This window comes from Nyctereutes procyonoides, unplaced genomic scaffold, assembly GCF_905146905.1.
Source record: "Nyctereutes procyonoides isolate TBG_1078 unplaced genomic scaffold, NYPRO_anot_genome, whole genome shotgun sequence".
NCBI lineage: Eukaryota > Metazoa > Chordata > Mammalia > Carnivora > Canidae > Nyctereutes > Nyctereutes procyonoides.
The window spans coordinates 18,235,123-18,248,934 of record NW_026575037.1 but is presented as its reverse complement, the minus strand read 5'-3'; the positions used below and the strand labels follow the sequence as shown (position 1 = coordinate 18,248,934).

The window sequence follows — 13,812 nt, the reverse complement described above, 5'->3', positions numbered from 1 at the left end:
CAAAAATGGTGATCTCTCTCTCTCACACTCTGTTTTTCCCCCCCTTACAGTTACAGTTCAGGCATTTCAGACAATACTGAGTTGTTTGCCAGGGGAAAAATAAACAAACCCATTTTAGACTAAGAGACTTTAAGCTCTTGAGAAGAGAAGCAATTGCAAGGCAGTATGAGCAGCTGAACAGAGGGTCAGGCCCCAGCAGGTTCTGGAGCTACCGCAGCAGATTTCATTGTCAGGGGGCAGGCGCCGTCCTGCTGTGTGTGCCACTTCCAGACAAAGGGGCTTTGTCTTTGCTGACTTCCCAGCTCCTGTCACCACTCCTTCAAATCTAGCTGCTTGGTTCCCCGCCAAGGCTGTAGAGTCCAGGGAGGTGACCTTTGCTAAGCATTTTCCATGACAGACCGCCCCCTCCCAATCCCTACCCTCCATAACAGGGCGTGGGGTCAGGGATGTCAATCTTCAGGACAACCCTGCCTTTGTGGAAAGGTGCACAAGCACAGATACACGCCCTTGGAGCTCAAGGACTCAGTCCTTTTCTATTCTGAAAAATCTCTGTCCGTGCCTCTGTCCGTGCCTCTGTTTATCTGACCATCCATCCACCTGTCTGGTGCTGTTGAGCACCTCTTGCTGTCCTCATCTTTCTACATCTCATCCTTTGTAAATGGGGTGGGTAGTTTGGAGCCTAAGAATTTAGGGGGAAAATGAGGAGTCCTGCTGGATAGTCAGTAGATGAGGGCAATTGATACTGTGTCCTTCGTGAAGATCCTAAAAGACCCTGGGGCCATCTGTAGCACTAGGGAGTTCACAGATGTCTGCTGACCATCTTGTTTCAGCAAATATAGAGGCCTGCTAGGTTCTGGACACTCCTTGATGAGTATTGCCCTCCTTTGAGGTTATGGGAAGTGGTAAACAAATGCAACCCTGTTCTAAACTCTAATCAAAAGAAGATATTTGGGGAGAGTAGGAATTGTGAACTTTAGAAAAAAAGTTTTAATGTTCTCTGACCAGTCCATCCCTCAAATGTTATGGCTGCTAAACTCAGCACTACTGACATTTTAGACCATTGTTGTGGGGGAGCTGTTCTGGACATTGTAGGATGTGTAGCAGCATTCCTTGGGCTCTGCCTAATGTATGCCAGCAGCAACTACTGACCCAAGTCATGCCAATCAGAAACGTCTCCAGGCATTGACATGTGCCTTAAAGAAGTGCTGGTCTATGGCAGTATTAAGGGGCTCTCCTCAAACAGCCTTTGCCATTTCTGATTTGCCATTTCTTTTGTTCAGCCTGATTCCTCTTCTGGATTGTATCTCTACCCTTCCCTGTCTGGTCCTTTTTCGCTCCTTACATCTGCTCCCTGTCATAGAAGCATTGCCTGGACCTCTGAGCTGGGCTTACTGCTCATCATTCCTGACACTTCCCTGTCTCTCTCTCTATCCCCTTGCACACATGCTACTTTTAATGAGGGTGTGTCTGTGCCCAAGTCTGTACAGAGTGTTGGGGACACAATAGTGAACCAGACAGACAAGGTTCCTGTCCCATTGTCTCTTAATGGGGACAGATTGAGGTAAGTAAATCATGCTCCATGATATGAATAAAATAGATAGGGTGACACGCCATAATGCTTTGGATTGTGTTTTTGTGTCCTACAGTGATATATTTGTACAGTTGTATTTTGTATTACCCATCCTCCACCAGACTGTGAGTCCCACAAGGACCAGGCTGAGATTTCATCAATCTTATATCTTTAGTGCCTAGAATAGAAAAGGTAAGTATTCTATTGAATGTAACTGCAGGAAAGAGTGAATAACACTGTGCCAGGTTGCAACATTGGAGTAAAATGCATCAGTTCGAACTGCATGTGGAGAGACATAGAGGTAAACGCTGAGTGGGACGGCGTGTATAGTCAGAGCAGCGAGACACCACTGTGACCCAGGTGATCACAAAACTGCTTTTGGGAGGAGGAAGCTGCCATACAGCGGAGGTCCACAGACTGCTAGGATTGGGCAAGGTCATCCTTGGAGGAGATATTGCTCCGGAGGGGCTTGCAGTGATTGGGAAAGGGAAGGAGGTATTAGGGAGATGCTGATGGAGGTGAAGATGCTGAGGATAGTGAAGGGCATCTGGGGCTGACCCCAGTCCTCCAGTTTTTGATGATGTTAGAGTTGGAGCGTTATAGCCCAAGTCAGGAAGGCCTTTGGGCCTGGTAGTTTCTTTGGCATAAAGTTGATTGCACTTGCTGAGAGGCCAGATGTGGTGGGGGAGCTTGTGTAGATGCAGCTGTCAGCGACTGCTCACATCCCATGTGCTGAGACATTTGCATTCTCCTTTGCAGTGTCTGCTCTTCCTGGCCTGGAAGTTCCCCTTCTCGCAGGCTCCAGTGGCTTCCTGGAGCAGTTGCGTGCCAGGAGCCTGTGGGTGGCCAGGGATGGGCCCCGCCGCCGGGTGCTTTTCCAGTTCTGGCCATTCTCTGTCTTGGTGTGTGGTGATCTCCTTGTCTTCTCTTGCTGTGACTTTTCTGGCTCATGGTCCTAAAAGAAAGGAAACTCTTCAGGGCCTGTGTTCCTTGCTTGTGGTAGTAAACAGTCTTCTGGACAGTCTGAATCGAACTGATACCAGTGAAGCTCTGTGTCGGGTTGTACTATCATGAATTTTTTTTCCCCTTTTATTAATTCGGATTCAAGGCAGTTGGCATAGTGGAAGGAACACAAGTTTGGAGTTGGATGGACTTGAGTTCACAATGCGGTTTACCGCATTTTGGAAAATCTTTTACCTTCTCCATGCCTTAGTCTTATTATCTGGAGCATGGGAAGGGAAGGCTGTGGGGGAAAGAGATGCTGGATAGATTACACCCAGCCTGGGTGTGCCTGGTGCAGAATGGATGCCCAGTACATGTTTTTGCGGTGGTGGTGGTGGTTTCTTCCTTCCATGGGAAACCTCTTTGTTTCAGAGTTAAGATTTGCTGGTGTCCCTTCTCTGGCAAGCAAGTGATGTTCTACAGAGAAGCATTCACATCCAGACGGGGGTTGCTACTGTAGGGAGTTCCCAGAAGCCTAATGTATTAACGAAAAACTTTACATGTAATCAATTCCTCCTTTCCTGAGGACCCCCCTTCCCGTGGCAGGTTCTGGAACTGGGGCATCCTTGTAGATAAGAAGTTCTCTCAGAAGTGGAATCAGAGAGGAATTTGCAGCATCTGTCAGAAGGGTTAGGAAGAAAAGACAAGATCAGAGAAGGGAAGCTTGATCACTGGAGTCTTTGAATATGGAGAGAAAAGAGGTGCTTTTCTAAAGTACAGACAGTTTTTAGCACTCATGTTTTACCTATACAGATTTTAAGATTCAGCTCATTTTTTAATTCCTCTGTATTTCAACACTTTAAAAAAGCAACAGACTCTGTTTGATTCACTGAAAGAATATTCCTTGAGCGCCTACCATGTGAGAGGCTTCGGGGGGTGCGCTGGGTGCTGGGAGGCCGGGACGTTCTGGGCCCTGGGTTTCGGGGAAGGTGATGACTGGACCGTGGGGCGTGCAGGAGCTGAAGGCGCGTATGACTTGGACTCATGGCAATTCCAGCTGAGGTCTCGGGAGACAGTGGGGAGAGGTGGAGGAGAAGCACAGCATGTATTTGCACCTGCAGGAGAAAGCGAGGCTGGGAGGCCGGGTGTCGGGAGGAGGATGGCACAACGTAGAGGCTGACCTCAAAGGCTGTTGGGCACCTTGTGTGGAGTCTGGACTTTATTCAGAAGGCAGTGGACAGTTACTGAAGGGATTCAGGCCATTGTCTTTTCTTCTGTGGCCTGTTTCAGGGGCCTTGTGATTTTCCTGCCCTGCCTACCCTGAACCTCCCCTTACCTGACCTGACCTCCTCCTGTTCCCCAGGATCTGTGCGTCCCTGGAGTTAATGTCCTGAGATGTGTGTCTCCTAATGTGCCGCAGAAGCCATTGGTGCTCCCCATTTCTTGTAGCGGAAGGTGCAGACTCCATAGCTGACCCGCAGCCCTGTTTGGCCACTGACCCTACCCCGGATCCTGGTGCTCACCCTTGGCTGCTAAGTAACAGGATTGTCTGCCGTCCCCTGAAGATGCCTTGACGTTTCCTACACGGGACAGTTCCTGCAGGCTGGTGTGCGCTTCCCCTCCGCTTGAGCAGCCCACAGGGAACCTTCCCTGACTCCTCTCCCAGTTGGCAATTCTTTCTTCTATGAGTTCCATTCCCAGGACTCCTTCCTGAACCTACGTTATCTAACAGTTATCTGTTTTAGATGTAAGAGGATCTTTCATCTCTGCCCCTCCCTGCCTGACACTTAGCAGGTATCCAGTAGCGTTCGTTGGATTAGGGTGAACGTGCCTGTCTCATTGGGGGCCTATTTTAAAGGAATATTAGTCCCTCAGCAATACCGGCTTTGTTGCATGTGTCCAAATTCTGGCAGGTTTAGAGAGTTTAGGTTTTACCTCATTTTCATTAAGCCATACCCCCTCAGAGATGATCTCAGTGTTCCTATTATATCTCTGCCTCCTTCCATCTGATGGGCGCAGATTAATAAGCAGTTTGGCTGTGCGTGAGAACTTTCAGCCTGTCCTTATTAACAGAAAATTGGATTTTATGCAGCTTTGCCCCTTCACAGAGGGGCTGCTCAGCAAAGGCATATTCTTGTACCCTCTGCCGGCCCCTCCAGGCAAAGAGAGTGTGGGCTGAAGAATCTCCAAATGGCAGGGGCAAGAAACGCACAGACTAGTGGTGGAAGTAAGGTTTGTGAGCACACGTTGGGCTTAATTCCCTCTTAATGTGAAGAACTCCTGCTCTTTACCTGTCTGTACACTCTGATCTAGTCTCATCCCTGCTGGATTTTCTCACTGTTGTGTGGAAGATTTGCAAGGAGGCAGGAAAAAAAACAAACAAACGTGGTGATGATTTCCTGGAGAGGATAGAAACAAGTGTCACTCTCTGCCTTATGTAAAAATAGGATCTGCAATGCACACGGATACACATGAAATTTGCTTATTAACCCTTAGCCACCAAGTCCCTGCTCTGCCTTCCTCTCTTTTATATCTACTAGTTCATAGAAAATATTATTTCATTATAAAGGCACTTGAAGGAGCCGGGGAAAATAAGGTGAAGTTAGAGCCAAGAGTTTAGCTGTGCAAAATGAAGAGATCTTGTGTGTGTGTGTGTGTGTGTGTGTGTGTGTGTGTGTGAGTGGGAGGTTGGGGGAGGGATGAATAGAGACAGGGTGGGTATTCCCCATGAATACTTAGAACACGTGGTGGGGATATAGGTTTTGTTTTTTGTTTTTTTTTTTTTTTAAATTTTTTTTTTTTTGATTTTTATTTATTTATGATAGTCACAGAGACACAGGCAGAGGGAGAAGCAGGCTCCATGCACCGGGAGCCCGATGTGGGATTCGATCTGGGGTCTCCAGGATCGCGCCCTGGGCCAAAGGCAGGCGCCAAACTGCTGCGCCACCCAGGGATCCCGGGATATAGGTTTTGAATGAGAAATTTCTCAGCCACAAACCAGTCCGTTTACACGTGACTGTTTGCTTACCAACTGCTTTGCAGCCCGGGCTGCGGTGTGGCAGGTACTGGGGGGTAAGGGAAGGAACAGGTGTGGTTTCTTTCTCAAGTTGCTTATCCTCGGAGAATGCCAGGCTAACATACAGCTTTATTATTTTTTTTAATAAATTAATTTTTATCGGTGTTCAATTTACCAACAGAACATACAGCTTTAAATGGGGATGATGCTCTGTGTGTTTAACAAAGGGGAGGGGCATCAGTCAAGGCAAGCAGACACCAATGGTATACAACCAGGACAAATGGCCCAATTTGTGTGTCCTGCCTGAAAATTAGCCCTGGCATTACATTGAACAAAGCGTTTCCATGTGTGTGGCTGTCTCTTGTCAAAGTGTTTCCACATGCACGAGTGTCTCTTGTTAATATAGCCAAAAATTGCTGGGAGGCTCTAGCCTTGAAATGACTAGGGAAGCCTCCCCAGAGGAGGTGGATTTGAGTTGAGCTTTGAACAGAAGGGTCATGTTTTGAACTGACCCAGGCCTGTTTGGTGGCTCAACAAAAATAAAATTCTTTGGTTTTATTCTTGGTGGGTCCCAACAGTTGGAGATATGTAGGAATTAAATGTCTTCCTGTCTGTCCCACAACCTTGCTGCCAAGTGGTATTTTATAGGGAAAGACTCTAGATCTGAAGTGTGTCATGTGTGCAACATTTATTAGTAGCCGAATACAAAATTTACCATCAAACCTGTTTTTGGAAAGCTCAAGAAGCCTCTGTTCTCTGTCTTCAGGTACTCCAGCGAGCGCTTAGCAGGAAGGATTCATCTGAGGCTGAGGCAGTCCTACTCTGGATGAGAGCAGACTGCTAGTGGGATCAGGGGATCATCGTAGGAAGTGAAGGGACACAGAACCAAAGGAGGACTAGGCTTGGGGCGATTCTTCCGGAAGCTCTGGGCTCCAGCGCAAGGGACTCAGGCCTCATCCTTACACAAGAGTATTAGTGCCTGAGAAAATCGCTAAACCCCCCACCTACATCGAACACCACTTCTCTCATTTGTAAATTATTTATTTCTAACAATTGCTTATGCTAATAAACTATCAGGTGCTGCTCTAGATACCAATATGGGAATTATTCAAATTGCAGCCCTCTGGGACTGGACTTCGGATTAGGACATTCAAATGCTAACTCCTTCCTTAATTTACACAGCGCGTCTTCTATAAACATTCTTACAGGATTCAGAGAGAAGCAGCAGAGATCATTCTAGCCCAGGCAGTTTGAACTGTGGCTTGAGGCTGAAATTTGGGGAGAGATGTGGGGAGGAGAGGAGATACTTCCTTCTTTCAGCACATCCCCTAAAATCATGACCTGACAGTTGATAAGTCTCTGTTAAAAAGACCTTGGAAGCAGCTGCAGGGTAGGAGTAAGATCCTGGGGCCTGTGGGAGATGTGCATGTGCTCCTGCTCCCTCCGGGTGGGTGAGGGCTAATTCATCAGAATTTTGCTCCCAGGTTTCATGGAAACAAGAGCAAGAAAAAAAAAAAAACAAAAAAAAAACAGCACAGATACCTGCTATTGTCCCAAAAGGCCAGATCTTTCATTCAAACCAGTCATACAGCCTCACACAAAGCAAGGCCTCAAAAAATTAGTGAAAGACTCACTTGTTTCTCTCCACGGAAATCTTTAGTAAAAGGCGAAAGATTTATTCGATCTGAAGAGAAACCAGAGTATGAGCTTTGGTCCCCCCCAATCTCACTACTCCAGTAACTGCAACTCCTAGTTCACTGATGGTGGCTCTTGATCCATGAGAGCTACTCCCTACCTCAAGTTTTGCACAAGATATTCTGTAAGTCAACTTCTCATAGTCAGAAATGTCCAGTTGGAAGAAAGAAGCTTTTAAATTTGAAGAATTGTCCTGTAAGCAGGGTACCATGGGTATGCAAATGAGAAGTCTGAGTCATCCAACTTGAAGTTTCTTCAAATATCTTTGTATTTGCAGCTGCTCCTGGAGCCACCATTAGGGGGCGGAGCAGAAGTCTGTGTGTCTCTATATCTTGTTCTGGTTCAACCACAGAAATTCCAGTTTTTTTATTGGGACTTGGAGCATGGTCCCATTGCTTTCTTTTGCTACCCCCTAACCACCAACGCAAGCAGGATACAGAACCACAAAGAACTCCCTCTTGCTGCTGCTCTCTAGTCACGCCTATCCTGCTCTCCCATCCCTAACCCATGGAAGCCACTTGTTGTGTGGCTTATCTCATCGTTTTGTCATTTGGAGAGTGTTATGCAAATAGAATCATATAGTATGTAACCTCTTGAGATTGGCTTTTTTTTTTTTTTAATTATTCCCCACTCAGCATAACACCCCTTAGAGCCATCTGAGCTGTGTGTATCAGTAGTTCATTCCTTTTACATTGCAGGGTCTTAGTCTATGACACAGATGGACCATGGCTTGTTTAACCATTCCATTGTTGAAGGGCATTTTGGTTGTTTCTAGTTTCTGGCTGTTATGGATAGGTCTGATGTGAACATTTGTGTAGAAGTATTTGTGTGGACATAAGTTTTCATTTCTCAGGGATAAATACCCAGGTACTTGATTGCTGGATTCTATGATAAGCCTATGTCTACTTTTACAAAGTGCTGCCCAAACTGCTCTTCGGAATGTCTCTACCATTTTACATTCCCATTAGTAATGCTGAGATGCTTAGTTTGTTCACATATCTCCCAGCAGCTGGTATTATCAACACTCTAAATATTAGTTGTTCTGTTAGAAGTGCAGTGATAGCTCATGGTTTAATTTGCATTTCTCTGACAGTTAGTGATGCTGAACATCTTTTCACATGCTTCTTGGTCATCCATATAATCTCTTTGGCAAAATACTGTTCATGTCTTTTGCCAGTTTTCTCCCAGGATTGATTTTTTTTTTTCCTGTTGAACTTAGGGAATTCTTTATATAGTCTAGGTACTAGACCTTTGTCAGGTGATTTGCAATTTTTTTTTTGTTTTTGTTTTTTGTTAGTAGCTTGCTTTTCATCCTCTTAGAGTCTTTCCCAGAAGTCCAGTTTATTGAATTTCTTTTTTCTCTGTGCTTTTGGTGTCATTTCTAAGAACTATGGTCTAGTTGAATGGCCCACAGATTTTCCATTTTTCCCTCCAAAAGTATCATAGTTTTACATTTTACATCTAAATCCATGTTCCATTTTAATTTTTTAAAAAAACATTTTATTTGTTTATTATTATTTTTTAAAAAACATTTTATTTTAAAGTACTCTTTTCACCCAATATGGGGCTCGAACTTACAACCCTAAGATCAAGAGTCGCATACTCTACCAACAGAGCCAGCCAGACACCAACAGAGCTAACATAAATTAATTTTTATGTTAGCTTGGGTAGAGGTTTATTTATTATTATTTTTTTGCTGTGGATATCCAGATGCTGCAGCACCATTTATTGAAAAAAGACTATTCTTCCTCCATTGAATTGTTTTTGTACCTTTCTAAAGAATCAACTGGCCAGACTAGTATGGGTCTATTTTTCGGTTTTCATTTCTGTTCCATTGATCTGTGTATCTGTCTTCCCACAAATGCGACATTCCCTTGATTATGGATAAGTCTTAAAATCAGGTAATTTTTCTAATTTTATTCTTTTTCAAAATTGTTTTAGCTCATTCAGTTCCTTTGCCTTTCTGTATACATTTTAGAGCAAACTTTTTTCTATATCTACAAAACATTTTGCTGGGATTTTGATATGAATTCTGTTAAAACGTAGATCAGTTTGGGAATATGATGTCTTTACTGTGTTGAGTCTTTCAGCCCATGAAGGCAGCTGGATCTATTTACCTCTTGATTTCTTTCATTAGCATTTTGTAATATACGTGTTTTGCAAGATTTATGCCTAAGTATTTTACTTTATTTTTCTTAACACCTAAATTTACTTTTATATTTTTATTTTAAGCAAACTCTATGCCACATGTGGGGCTTGAACTCATGCCTTCAAGATCAAGACTTGCATGCTCTACCAACTGAGCCAGCTAGGCACCCCTAAGTATTTTATTTTTTGAGCAATTATAAATGGTCTTACAATTTTCATTTCAATTTCTACATGTTAATTGCTAGTATATAGAAGTATAATTGACTTTTATATTTTGATCTTGTATCCTATGAATTTTCTGAACTCATTTATTATAGGAAGTATTTTTTCCCCTTTTTTGACTTGTTGAAATTTTCTATATAGACAACCGTGTCATTTGCAAATCAGGACAGTTTTATTTTTTCATTTTTAATCTGTATAAGTTGCATTTCTTATTGCACTGGCTAGTACTTCCCAGTTTTATGTTGAATAAGAGTGATGAGAGTGTACATCCTTATCTCTTTCTTATTCTTAACCATTCAGGCTTCACCATTAAGTTTGATATTTCTGCATATTTTTTATAGATGTTCTTTAAAATCTTGATGTTCCTCTCTACTTGTAGTTTTTTGAGAGTTTTTATAATTGAGTATTGAATTTTGTTAGATATTTTTTTCTGTATCAATTGATAGGATAATGGGCTTTTCTTCTTTATTAACAATATATTGTAGGTTACTTTGGATTAACTTCTCAATATCGAACCAGCCTTCTATGCCTGGGATAAACTCATGTGGTTGTGGTGTATAATTTTTTTTCACACTGCTGGAGTCCATTTGTTGATATTCTGTTGGCAATTTTTGTGTCTGTTCATAAGGGATAGTGAACTGTAGTTCTTTCCCTCTTTTTTTGGTACTGATTTTAAGCAGTTATATGCAGTCTTGTATTTTTAACTTTAGATATTATGTCTTTATTGCTAGACTTATAAAATGAGTTAGTATTTACCTCTTCTCTCAAAGAGATCATCTTTAGATGTCTAATAGAATTCTTCAGTGAAACCACTTGGGACTGGAGATTTATTTTTAGGGTGTTTTAAGCCATGAATTTATTATTTTTTTTGGTGGTTAAAATTATGTATTTTGTAGTGGATGAGTTTTGGTAGTTTGTGTTTTTCAAGGAATTAGTCCATTTTATCTAAGTTGTCAAATTTATGTATAGAGACAGCTGTTCATGGTATCCCTTTTTAGCCTCAATGTCTATGGAGCTTGGTAAATATCCTGTTTCATTCCTTATATCTATAATTTGTGCTGTCTTCTCTTTTAATCTTTGTCCATTTGCTAGAGATTTGTGAACTTGATTTTTACAAAGAACCAGCTTTTTGTTCCACTGATTTTTGTCTATTTTTCTGTTTAATTTATCTATATTTCCTTCTTCCTACTTGCTCTGAGTTTATTTTGCTTATTTTCTAGTTTCTTGAGATAGTGGCTTAGAGTTTTGAGACTTTGACTCTAATATAAATATGTGGTGTTATAAATGTTTTTTCAGCACTGCATTATCTGAATCCTACATATTTTGATAATTGTACTTTCATTTTTATTCAGTTCTGTTTTTTTATTCCCCTCAATACTTCCTGTTTGACTCATGGGTTATTTAGAAGTATGTTGCTCAAATTCTAGGTGTTTGGGGATTTTCCTGTTATCTTTCTGGTAATAATTTCTGGGTTGATTCCATTGTGTCAGAGAATACACTCTGTATGATGAAATTCTTTAAAATTTGTTGATTTGGGGGCAGCCCAATCAGGTGCCTGGGGGGGGCCCTGAACCAGGTGGCCCAGCGGTTTAGTGCTGCCTTCAGCCCAGGGTGTGATCCTGGAAACCTGGGATCGGGTCCCATGTTGGACTCCCTGCATGGGGCCTGCTTCTCCCTCTGCCTGTGTCTCTGCCTCTCTCTCTCTCTCTCTCTCTGTCTCTAATGAATAAATAAATTAACTAAATCTTTAAAAATAAATAAATAAAATTTGTTGATTTGTTCTATGACCCAGAATGTAGTCTATCTTAGTGAATGTTCCATGGGTACTTAAAAAGAATGTGTGTTCTGGTGCTGTTGGATGGAATGTTCTATAAATGTTAATTAGATCCTGTGGGTTGGTGGTAAGCTTTCTCGTATTTTTGATTTTCTGTCTAGTGGTTTTATTAACTGTTGAGAGAGAGGGGTACTGATGTCTTCAACTATAATTGTGGATTTGTCTGTTTCTCCTTTTCTGTCAGGTTTTCCTGGATTTTACAGTTCTGTTGTTTGGTACATACACATTTAGAGCTGTTATATTTACTTGTTGGGTTGACCTTTTTATGATTATTTAACAATTTTGGTGATTTTCTTTCACCAAAGTTCACTTGATGTGATATTAATATAGTGACTACTGCTTCTTTTGTATAGTGTATCCGCTACCTTTTACTTTCAGCCTACCTATATTGTTACATTTGAAGTGAATTTTTTTACGGATAGCATTGATATGGATTATTTCCTAAAAATTCATTGTGCCATTGTCTTTTAATTGGTGTATTTAATTGGGGTTCATTCAGCATCTTGAATCTGTAGGCTTATTATACTTTTTGCCAAATTTGTGCGATGTGTAGTCATTACTTCTTTTAAGTTTTTATTTTTTATTTTTATTTTTATTTTTAGCCCCACATTTTTTCCGTGCTTTCCTTCTAGGATTTCAGCGACATGAAAGTTATATCTTTTATAATTGTACCACAGGTCCCTGAGGCTCTGTTTATTTTCTCAGCCTATGTTTCTCTGTTATTCAGAATGTATAATTTCTATTGACCTATCTTTAGGTTTGATGATTCTTTCCCATGTCCTCGACCTCCACTATGAAGCCCGTCTGTGAGTTATTTTATTTTGTTTATGTCATTCCTCAAATCCTGAGTTTTCTAGTTAGGTTATTTTCTTATTTCCATCTTTCAGAGTCTTCTTATGTTTGTTCTATATTGACATCCAGGGTTTTTAGCTATTCTTCATGGGAGGGTTAGGGAGAAATGAGTTTATTATACAAGGGTATGATAAAAGATACACATGAACATCCAGATGGAAGAAGTGCATAGGCAAGGGCTGTGGGAAGGGGGGGTGTATGGGGCTTCCATGCCCTTTCCAGGAGCACCCCTCTCCCAGCACCACCATGAGTTTACCAACCCAAAAGTTTTGCAAAACTGGTACTTTTGGAATTTTTATGGAGGCTTCCTCACATAGGCATGATCATTCACTTGATTTCCAGCCCATCTCCCCTCTCTGGAGAATGGCAGGGTGGGCAGAAAATTCTCAGCTTCTAATCCTGACTTGGTCTTTTTTTTTTTTTTTAAAGATTTTATTTATTTATTCATAGAGACACAGACAGAGAGAGGGGGGCAGAGACACAGGCAGAGGGAGAAGCAGGCTCCATGCAGAGAGCCCGACGTGGGACTCGATCCAGGGTCTCCAGGATCACGCCCTGGGCTGCAGGCGGCGCCAAACCGCTGCGCCACCGGGGCTGACTTGGTCTTTCTGGTGAGTGGCCCTCATTCAGGAGCCCACCAAGAGTCACCTTATTACAACAAAAGATGCTCTTCTCAACCCAGATGATAGAATTAGGAGCCCTGTGTTAGAAACCAGACTCAAAGACCAAGTTTTGGAACAAAAAATTCTCCCAATGTTCTCCCCCCCCCAATGTTCTTATCACAAGAAATTATAAGGGTTTTAGGAGCTCTGTGCAGACACTGGGGGCATAGACCAATATGGTATTTTCTGTTTCACAGGGAGGTCTCTCTTTGAGAGCTTGGGCGGCTGATGAGCAAAGGCGACAGAAGGAAAAGGTGTGGGCGAGAATACTTCACATACTCTGTCCGCTTTCCTGACCTTTCATACAGGGTGCACAATTCAAGGGGAAGAATGGTATCTGGGGTTATGAAGACTTCCCCTCTTGTCCCCTTGGATAGATGACAAAAATGCCTGTTTTTCTTTTTTCTCTCTTTTATCACTCATATCTTTCTTACTCTGCCTTCTGCCCTGGAGACCTTTGATGTTTGGGGATTCCACCCAGAGTTCCAGTTTGCTAGTGCTTGGCCACTGCAGAGATGTTGTGTACAAGTTTTCTTGAATGTGTGCAGACTTCCTAAGCAGAAAGCACATTTTCCGAATGGGAGGGCCATGTTAGGGGCCAAGGCCCCCAGAGTTGTGGAGGATCATTGTTTTCTTTCATGTTACTGTGACACGCTTGGTCTTTTTGGTATTCGGGAGTAGTGACACCAGTGGGATGCATGATTTATTAGCAGAGTTTGTAGCTGGGAAATCTTATGTAAATAATTTGCTGTCTAGCCATCCTGTTCTATTACTTTTTTTGTTGTGATGCCTAACTTATTTATCAGCCTTACTACTTGTTTACAACTCATTTCTCCACGTACTTCATGGAAAATATAGTGTTTTTCAAGTT

General features: G+C 42.4%; 1 protein-coding gene and 1 non-coding gene across 6 annotated transcripts in view; one reads left to right on the top strand and one right to left on the bottom strand.

The window, feature by feature from the left end:
• The window catches only part of HHAT (hedgehog acyltransferase), a 317,033-nt gene that overhangs the window by 29,520 nt on the left and 273,701 nt on the right, over nucleotides 1–13,812 (top strand). The gene's annotated exons all lie outside the window — the stretch shown is intronic.
• On the bottom strand, nucleotides 7,118–7,232 carry LOC129506102 (U5 spliceosomal RNA). The gene has a single exon (XR_008663695.1). It is a non-coding gene; the product is annotated as a U5 spliceosomal RNA (small nuclear RNA).